Here is a 10,385-nt window from a genome sequence, read left to right on the forward strand (position 1 = left end):
AAGGTAAGAGTGATTAATTCTAATTATCAGGGAGGGAGGCATGGGAGTTCTTCATCAAGAGGGCAGTGGCTCAGCTGAGCATGGAAGAGGAGTGGGAGTTCCACAGGCAGAGGGCATTTGTGACTCAAGTAAGGTCAGAGAGATGTGACCATGTGAATAGGACAGGGCACAGATGTAGGTGATGCTACATGAAGATACTTAGTGGGTTAGAGGAAGTTGGAATCACAAGGGATCGTAGAGCAATTTGAACACTTCTATGGAAGTTAACGGGGAACTACTTCCCCACTAAATCAACTTTTTTATGGGTACTATAGGAAATGTGGAATGACAGCTTTAAAGATGGCTAAAAAAACAGGACTTCAAAAATTTTGTAATCAAAACACAATACCTTGAAAACAAATTCTGTGATGCTTAAGGCCAATTCAGTCTTTGAAGTTCAAATGAGCATGAATGCAATTAGCTACTTGCTTTTTTAAAATGAGGATAGATCTGTCTAATGTAGCTTGTAATTTGCCAATTGTATGTATATCATGTTCTCCTGAAAATCACTGAAGTTATACAAAGGGAAGGTCCTTTCAACATGTTCAACCCACATGCTGACACTGTTTTTCAAAATATTATTTGATTTTTTAAAACTTACAACATAATACAAAGGCATAAAACTCTTCAGTTGAATTAAATATCATTTAAATGCTTTAGGAATAATTCTGTTAAGGCATCTACGCTAATATTATCTGTCCCATACACCACATTTCTTCCCACATGTAGTCATAATCTTTCTATCAGACTTTGCATAACATTTGAACTGCTTATGAGTTAAACATTTTATAGCAGGTAAAATGTTACATGAAAAACTTGAATTTGTGAATTAAAATTGGGCTTCCTCAAAATTTCTTGCTTCTGTATGCAAATGGATGAGTTTGTTGATTCATTGCATTTTCCATTCAGAAGCAATTTTATCTAGTGCCATTAGGTTACTGTTATATATATATATATATATATATATATATATATATATATATATATATATATATAAATTAATACTGTGTCTCTCTCAAATTTGATGATGGGACAAGTAGGTAAAATCTGAATCTCAGCCTTCAAGGTCAAAAAGGGATTTCTTGCCTGATTCAATTAACGCTCAATTTGATAGCAATAAAGGAGTTAAGAGCATCTCCTATAATTTGGCTAGATTTCATTATAAAAATAGAACACATTAACAGGAAACCATTAAACACAATTTACGTGTGAATAGCCCCCTCCGTGGAAGCTTTGTTTCTGCCATTTACAGGATAAAGTAAAGGTAACTGTTTCACATCAATTACCAGTCACTGCAGACAACATACTTTTATTAACTCTGTGGTAAAAGCATTCATATTTATATTTCAAGAATGACACAAATCCATTCTTTTCAGTATTAATCCACGTCCCACACAATTACTGCCCTGACATTTATTGGAGTAATAAATTGGCTTTAGTGTTTGTTGGCTTTTCCCCTCCTTTGGCCATCCTATTTTGCTGTATTGTATAATGTACCTTCATTTTTTAACTGACTAGAAGGAAAGTGGTTTCAATTTCACATTAGTGAATGTGGCCCATTTATTTTAATTTCCTTGGTACCCCAAGAGAAAAAAAAAAAAAAAGTGTCTGTATTCAGAGTTTCAATTCAGAACAGTAACTATAAACACAACATGCCAACTAGCTTTGCAGTTTAAAGCTTCTATTTATTGTCAAAGTTTTAGTTTATGTTTCCCGGATCCATAACTATGCTGAAATGAAATGGCTTTAGCTGTGTGCAATAAGAGACCCAGGTTCAAGCCTATCCTCTACTTCTCTCTCTCTCTCTCTCTCTCTCTCTGAAACCATAGGGCCCTGGCAATTCCATTAACTTCTCCAGGTCTTATCTCCTCATCAGTAAAATTGGTATTCTAATACCTCCTTTTAGAGTTACTGTAAGGGTGAAATAAAATAACATATATTCAACATAATTCATTGAAGCTCATATTGTTCCAGACATTGGTCTAAGCACAAATGACTACAGTGAACAAAACCTCAAAAGATCTCTTCTCCCCTGGAACTTATATTTTGTCATATAAGAAAAACTGCAATTTTAATGTATAGGGTAGATTCTAATGATTTCCAGACCTTTTCAGACTATGACTATAAACTGAGATGGCATTTCCTTTAAATGCCAAATTTTGATAGATGTCAGACAAAAGCTTCTCTTCAAAGTATCATGCAGTGCTTCTCCAAGCTCCCAAGGAGCCATCTGGTATAAACTCAGAGAACTTGCTCAAGTTCTCTCCCTCTCTCTCCCTCCTCAGTCACCATGACAGTTAACTTGTGCTGCTGAACTTGTGCTTGGCACAGCCCTGTACACCCAAGGTGCCCCTCACTGCTTCTCTCCCTTATCTACACCCTAGCCTTAGGGAATACCAAGCCCGCATCACCCTATTACCCACTCTAGAGAAAAAGAATCTACCCTAACTCCATTCTTGATGAGGCCCATTTCTCTAGTTGTTATTTTATTTTCATTCTTTATTTTAATCTGTCTCTCTTTTCAGTACGAATGTCTGGGAAATTTCATGGGTTTCATAGGAAATACCTTTTCCTACTCAAACGACACATGCCCTTATCCTCAGCTTCTGTCAGAGCAATTAGCAGAACGTAACAAAGCATCCTCTATCACTCATTTTTGACTCATTCTTGACAAATAGACTATCAGGTATCCATTGTCCAGTCCACATCCTCTTTACCATTTCTCCTCCAGTGAAGGAGTTCTCCAGTTCTTCCCACAGTCCTTGCCTCAGCTTCTTAGCTTCGAGGTCTACTTAAAGATTTGCAATTCTATTTTCACCATTGTAGTTTCAAAGATACTGGGGTCAAAATTTGGTCATAGCTCAGCCCTAAGATAAGAGCAGTAGATGGTCAACTCCCTTTTATAGATCTTTGTAATGTTCAATATTTATTTATTTTTTTATAACGAGGTTGAAATTATAAGTACCACTTCCAAGGGATGTAGTAGAGATGCTAGATTTGGGTATAACAATTAACAATTAACCAAGGGTTCTTCTTCAGTCCTTTGAGGATTTTTGATATGCTGTTGTAGAAGAGGAAACAATTTTGCATTACCTTTCTGAGCTCTTAGTTGAAACCCCTGTAATAAAAGACAGATTAACAAGAGAAAAATAAACAAGTTGATTAACAAGTATACATGAATACATGGGAAATACCCAGGGAAAAATGAGTAACTACTTTAGGTGGCTTTGAATTCCACTTCATACAACATCTTCAACAAAGAAAGGTAAATCTGTAGAGAAATTACAGGACAAAGCAAAGCGGTTTTCTGCTTCAAAGGGCAGAAATAAAGGCTAATTAGTAAAGTGTGTTATGTAGATTCCTCTGGTTCCTTCTCCAAGCTAATAGGGTCTAAAGTTTTCTTTGGGGACTAATTTTTGTCCTTCTTGGTAAAAAGGGGAGAAAAGACACCTGCTTTTAGGTGTAAACGTATATCCTACTTTTAAGCAAATGGAATAGGGAGAAAACTTTTTTTTTTTTTTTGGTATCTCCTTTTTCTCAATTGCTTTCAGTTCAAAATAATCCACAGGCCAAAGTGGAATATTTTGTGGTAGCACAATCTTCAATGGTAAGTTACCAAAGAGAGCACAAACTTTAGATGAGATCAGTAAAAGTGAATCAAATAATGAGAAGGGAAAGTAGGCACTGTATTTATACTTACATATGGGCAATAAATGCATCAAAATTGTCATCTTCAAATATAAAGAGCAGGTTTTTGCAAAATGTGAGAGGATACTAAATTCAGAAATGAGAATAACTTTAAATTGTGATGTACATGACAGGTGAAGTCTTTCAAATAACTCCTCCAGATTTTCCAGAAAGCAGTGCATATTGTATGAATCCAATTCTTGATTAAGGATATTGGGGGGGGGGGATGATAACAGGCACTTGGGATTTTGAATGTTCTTGAATAAACTCTTTATTTCCAGCAATCTTTGCACTGTTAGTATTTTATTATGAAGAATTTGAAAGTTTCTAATGCTGTATGATTTACAGATACCTCTTTTCCCTCAAAATAACAACACAGTTGAATTTAAGACCAATATGCCCCAAATTGGCCAAAATCATTTTTTAAAATGCTAAGATAGTATTTTAGTAACCCAGTAGCAATTATATCAGTGAATGAATTTATCTTTAGGAATATTAAATTCAATACAATGATGTGAACTTCTAATTAGCTACAAGGTCATCTAGCAATTGTTTAATATTATTGGTAATTGAATAGAACTTAAAATTCCACACTAAAAGACAGAATTCAAGAATGTGTGATGCCCCAAATGCATTCTTTAAGCCAGAGAAATCAAACATTTTTCTATTCTCATCTTGAACTAGTGTTTAGTGTTTTCTAAAGATATGGTTGATATTCCTTCATGTTTTAAGTGAAATGAAACTTTATCAAAGATCTTAAAAGTATTGAAAAGTTAACAAGATAGTTAACATTGCTTCTCAAAATTGAAAGCAACCAAAGCCCCCATGGGAAATGTAAAAAAATAAATAAATAAAATTAACATTGAAATAGATAAACCAGGGATACCTGGGTGGCTCAGTTGGTTAAATGTCCAACCCTTGATTCCAGCTCAGGTCATGATCTCAGGGTCTTGAGATTGAGCCCTGCATCAGGCTCTGCACTCAGCAGGAAGTGTGCTTCCTCCATCTCCCTCTCCCTCTGCACCTCCCCCTACTCGTGTGCCCACATGTGGACACTCTCTCTCTAAAATAAATAAATTAATTAATTTTTTAAGAAAAAGAATATGTAAATCACATTGTTCTATGTAAATGTGTAAATATATGATTTATTATTTTTTTGTCCTACATAATAAACATCAAACTTATTAACATACTAAACTTTTTACTATGTTATCCCACCCTACTTTTTTAGATTTTCTCCAGTTTTGCTTAAGTTTAAGTTACATCTGGCAATTGTTTGTTCTTGAACCCATCTGGGTCATTTCTCCATTTTCACCATCTGTCAACATTCTACTTACTGTTCAAGGTCTTATTTAAATGTTACCATCTAAGAATAATCACCTACCCTTCACCTCATATACTTGGTGCATACTTTTATTAAATACTTATTACTGTCTCCTCATATGATTGCATTTCATTCTTTACCTTCACTCATTAAATTGTTAGTTTCCAGAGGAGAGAGACCATGCTTTATCCCTCTCCTTAATCTCTTAATGTCATAAAAGGTAAAGCTTTTGGAGCCAGACAAACAAGGTAGGATTTTGAATCCTAGTTGACAAGTGTTATGCCCCAGAGCAAGACCCTCTGTTTGCCCATCTATAAAATGAAGGTATTAACCTACCTCTTAAGCTTTTTATGGCAATCAAGTCAGATGCCATGTGAAGCACTTGGCACAGTATCTAACCCTGAGTAGAGGCTTAATAAATGGTGATCAGTATTCTTGAGGGAAGGGTAGTAGAAGGGAGTCATTTCCAAGTCTATCAGAGCAGTGGTGAAAGTGAAAATGGTAAATTGAGACAGGGCTGGCGAGCAAACTGCGTAGCTGGAGAAAATTTCCATCCAACTCACATATTTGAGTACTTCTCACAGGGACAAAAGCATAGTCTTATTTATTCTGTGTCTCAGAGTGGCAGTTTTATTGTTATAAACTACATGTTTGCTCTTTATTCCTACAGTTCTTAAGATGAAAATGTGTTAAGGTATTATATTAATTTTATGGCCATCAGTTTAGAAATAGCACATTATATTCTTACAGAATTATTATCAAATTATATGCTATATATAAAAATATTTGAATATTTAATCACAAACTCAATGTAACTAAAGATTTTCGAGGGACCTAATTTTTATCTATCCAACATGTCACATTGCACAAGTGAGAAAACAGAAGACAGGAGAGGTTATGTAGCTTATCCATGGTCATTACACCAGATAACAGATGAGAAGAACTAGAACTTAGGTTCTTTGAGTCTTCATCTAGTGTTTTTAGTGTATAAGTAGTGCATACATGACACTTGTTCACAAACCACTAAGAAAGCACATGCAGAGTGAGAATAAGGAAAATAAAAGAGAACAGAAAATTTTGGAAGAAGAAAGGATGACTGAGAATGATCATCAAAGGCTGACAAGATATTGGACAACAGGAGAGAATAGTGTCTGAAAGGCTAAAGCAGCTTCGAAGGAATAGCAGATGTGACCATGAGACAGAGTGCTATATAAAGCAGCAGCATCCCTGACCTTCCAGGAATTAGAATACAGTATTGGGCTGCAGTAATATGTCCCCAAGAGTTCTGAACAATGACCAACAACTGTATAAGTAGCAGATGCTCCAATTTGAATCTAAACGGTGTTTATCTTAAGTTTGAGACATAGTTGCAAACTTAGAAATGCAGGTTTGTCAGACGACCTTGAGGGTGAGAGTCAGAGAAATTTATGGGTTATAACTTAGCCTAAAGTAAAAGAGTTTAGAAGTATATGGGACAGAGTCCAACAGTACAAATCCAAGCACATCTCAGGCTGTTGTAACCAGTTCCCTATGGGGTCATGTCTTATTCACCATAACACTGTAATGAAAGAGTAAGTCCCAGAAAGAGCTTTCTCATTAAAATGACCATGGGACATTGAGGGTACAAGACATTAGCAGCTCTGGAGCTGGCAACTGTGACTAGAGCTGGTTATGTTGGCATAGACACCAGCACCCTCATCACTGGGCATCAGCAGATAGAGGAGATGCCAGAAAAAATGCAGCATTCTCTGTGAATACTAATAATTGAGTTGCTGGTTTGGGCATTGAAAGCTATAAAGACTATCCCCCACTTTAGGGCTCAGCAAGTGAGGACATACCTAAAGCCACGTAGCTGCCAACATGACTTCCTCACAAAGAACAGTAGAAATTCCCAGGCCACTGGGGAAGAATACTACTTAGTCTGATTTTGCCGGGGGCGCTGAGCTGGGTTGGGACAGGAGCAGAGAAAGGAAGGATAAAGGAGGTGGGGCTAGGACAATATTATTGAATGACTTATTTTAGTATGAGGGACGGGGAAATGGCTGATAGGATCTGGGGAACAGAAGATGCAGCTCTTAACAACAGAATGCTAACATTAGAGGAAGGCCATACGTATGAAACAAAATCTAATCAACAACTAACTAACTCTTTGAAGGCTGTACAGGGGAGGAAAAATACCATTTTCCTCCACCCTTCTAAGTTCCTGGCAAAGGACCCTGTAACAAAAGAAAGACAAACAAGAAAAAAGCATACATGTTTATTTAATATGTTTTACATGACATGGGAGCCTTCTTAAGGAAATGGAGACCCAAAGAAGTTGCTGACCTGAGTGCTTTTATGCTAGTTTTGATGAAGAATGAAGAGTCTTGGAATATGTGATAAGATGAAAAGGGGATAAGCTAAGTGTCGTAAACTGGAGAAAGAGAAAGCCCTGTTTGTTCAGACTCTTCTTCATGTCTTGGAGATAAGGATGCTCCTTTTCTTTGGGTTTGGGAGGGCACTTTCCACATGAGGATTTTATGTTCCGTTTCAGGGAAAAGTCAGAAAATCTCTTCTCTACATGCCATTTCTCAAATTCCTCCAGCTTAAAATATTCAATGTGCCAAATTACCAGATTTGGGAGTAGCATGTCCTGAATCTTGTCATCTGCTACTCTATTGTTAGGGGTCTTGAAAACTGTAGGTATTCATTATTTGAAGGATGAATTTAGTTGAATAGATGAATAGATCATGGGCTCAGAGTGTTAATACATTATTTAGCTTGTTTTTCCACCCTGCTTTCAGCTAATGTTGGGTCTAGAGCTATTTATTTTATTTTTTGAAAAGCTGTTTATTCTTAAAGTCTTTGTCTAGGACTTTAAGAGAAGACAATGGTTGTTCCATGGACATTTTATTCAACATCAGATCCATGATGCAGATATGTATATTTATCTCTGGAATGTGTATAACAAATCATTTCTTTGACAGACTGTCAAAGTATTCTAGTTGGTCAAGAACCATTCATGTGAGTTGTCTCTTTAGCAGAATCATAAAGATTGGTAGTTTGTAGTCATTTTATTTTTTTTTTTATTTTTATTTTTTTAAAGATTTTATTTATTTATTCAACAGAGATAGAGACAGCCAGCGAGAGAGAGAACACAAGCAGGGGGAGTGGGAGAGGAAGAAGCAGGCTCATAGCGGAAGAGCCTGATGTGGGGCTCGATCCCGGATCTCCGGGATCACGCCCTGAGCCGAAGGCAGGCGCTTAACCGCTGTGCCACCCAGGCGCCCCTGTAGTCATTTTAGAATGAATTTATTTAGAAGGTTCTACATGGTGTCTCGAGCAATGAGAGTCCATAGCTTCATTCTTAAAACAAAAATAAAATTGCCTTTAGAGGACATACACAGGGTTCTCTATTTAAGTCTATGAAATAGTCAAGCGATGTTGATTGGTTTCCTCCCTTTTTCTTTTCCTCTGCAACCTCATTTTCAGATTAGGAAGTACAGAATTGAGTATTACCTTTAATTAAAGTAGCCAAATACTCCTGAGTATAGTTTAGATCCCATACAAGGTGGATTTTGTGTGTGTGTGTGTATGTGTGTGTATTAACTTTAATACCGTATTTTTTAAAGATAGGACCAAACCAATAAAAATGCATATGAATTTATTTTGGAATATAAGAAAGAAAAACTGAAAAATAGCCCTAAAGATAACCAAATGTTAGCTAAAAGGATGGCCATCATGCTATTTATAGTGTCAAAATAGGAAACTTCCATAAGTCATAAAAATGGAGTATTAATTAAATCATATATTCAATAACACCATATATACAAGCAGTAGTAAAATATATATATATATATATATATTATTGAGTTTAAGCAAGGAAATGTGTTACCAATACATCTATATGTTATACAAGTAGTTTACAAAATTATGTGTACAGTATGATACTATTCTTTTGCAAGTAAACACTTCCAAATATGCAAATATAAATAGAGCTAAGTAGACAGAAAGGCACCAATCTCTTCACAGTAAGTTATCCCTGGACCATCGAATTATCTGTGATTCTTGTTTTTCTGCTTACTCATTTAGGTTTTCTAACATGAATATGTATCACTTCATAGTGGGAGAATGGGAAAAGTTAGTTTCACAAAGAAAAAAACTGCAGGGGTGCCTGAGTGGCTCAGTCAGTTTAGTGTCCCACTCTTGATTTCGCTAAGGTCATGATCTGCGGGCCCTGGGATCCAGTCCCAGCTTCGGCTTCCCACTCAGTGGGGAGTCTGTTTATCTCCCTCTCTCTCTGTCCCTCCCCCATAATGTGCCTTCTCTCTCTCTCAAATAAATTTTTAAAAATTATTTTAAAAAAAGAAAAAAAACTCCAAAGAGCTTTATTTTCTTTTAGTATTTGGTTTAAACTGTTTGCATAGTTATGCACTAGAGCAAATGATTGACTGCTACCATAATAATAACTGGTAAATAGCAAGCATGATAGAAACCATTCGAACAATAAACCTTGATTCTCACTGTAACTCAGCCCTCAGGGTCTGTGTCACTAGATTGTATATGATGAGTTTAACAATGTTCAATGGCTTGCTCCTAAAACTTGAAGTAATAAAACTTCTAGGTTGGAGAATTCCTGTTACTGAATTTTGTGCTGTAATATATTGTGTTATGGTAGCTTCTGTTCCTCTGGTATTTTAATGCACGTGTCTTTTTGAAATTTTTGTGAAAAAGACAAATATCTTGGATAACATAAGTTTGTAGGTCACACATCCATCTGAACCTGTCATTTACCCAAATTGCAAAGCCATCATGTGTAATTTGTCTCAATTAGCAATTTTATAGTTTGTAATTAACTTTACTGTTAATTGATTCTCTCTGTAATAAATGCTTGAGGAAGTAAAATGAATATGATGTGATTTTTTTGTCAAAGAGAAAAAATTTAACTCGAGTTTTGAGCAAAAGCTGCATTGCCTTGGAAAGATGAATTTTTTTTCCTGCCAAAAATGACTCCAAGTGATTGATGGGAATTTGTACCAGCTCTTTTTAAAGATTGGAAATTATGTAAATAATTTTAGTATTGTTTTATTTTTTACTTTTTAATTTTTTTTTCTCATTAGAAATGCAATTTTACCTAATTCTTTAAACATTGATTTCTAGGTCTTGATGGACTACTCTTCCTAAGGGATGTAATTACATGTGCTTTCATAAGGAAATCTATTACAGTAACAGTTTGAGGAAGCCTGTATAAATTTGTAAAGGATTAATTTTATATTATATCTGAGTCATTCACTCATGCAAATGCTAATTTGAAAGCTTGGCTTGTTGTTGAATGACTGAATGTATTTCAGTGTAG

This window comes from Ursus arctos, unplaced genomic scaffold, assembly GCF_023065955.2.
Source record: "Ursus arctos isolate Adak ecotype North America unplaced genomic scaffold, UrsArc2.0 scaffold_4, whole genome shotgun sequence".
In the NCBI taxonomy this organism is placed as follows: domain Eukaryota; kingdom Metazoa; phylum Chordata; class Mammalia; order Carnivora; family Ursidae; genus Ursus; species Ursus arctos.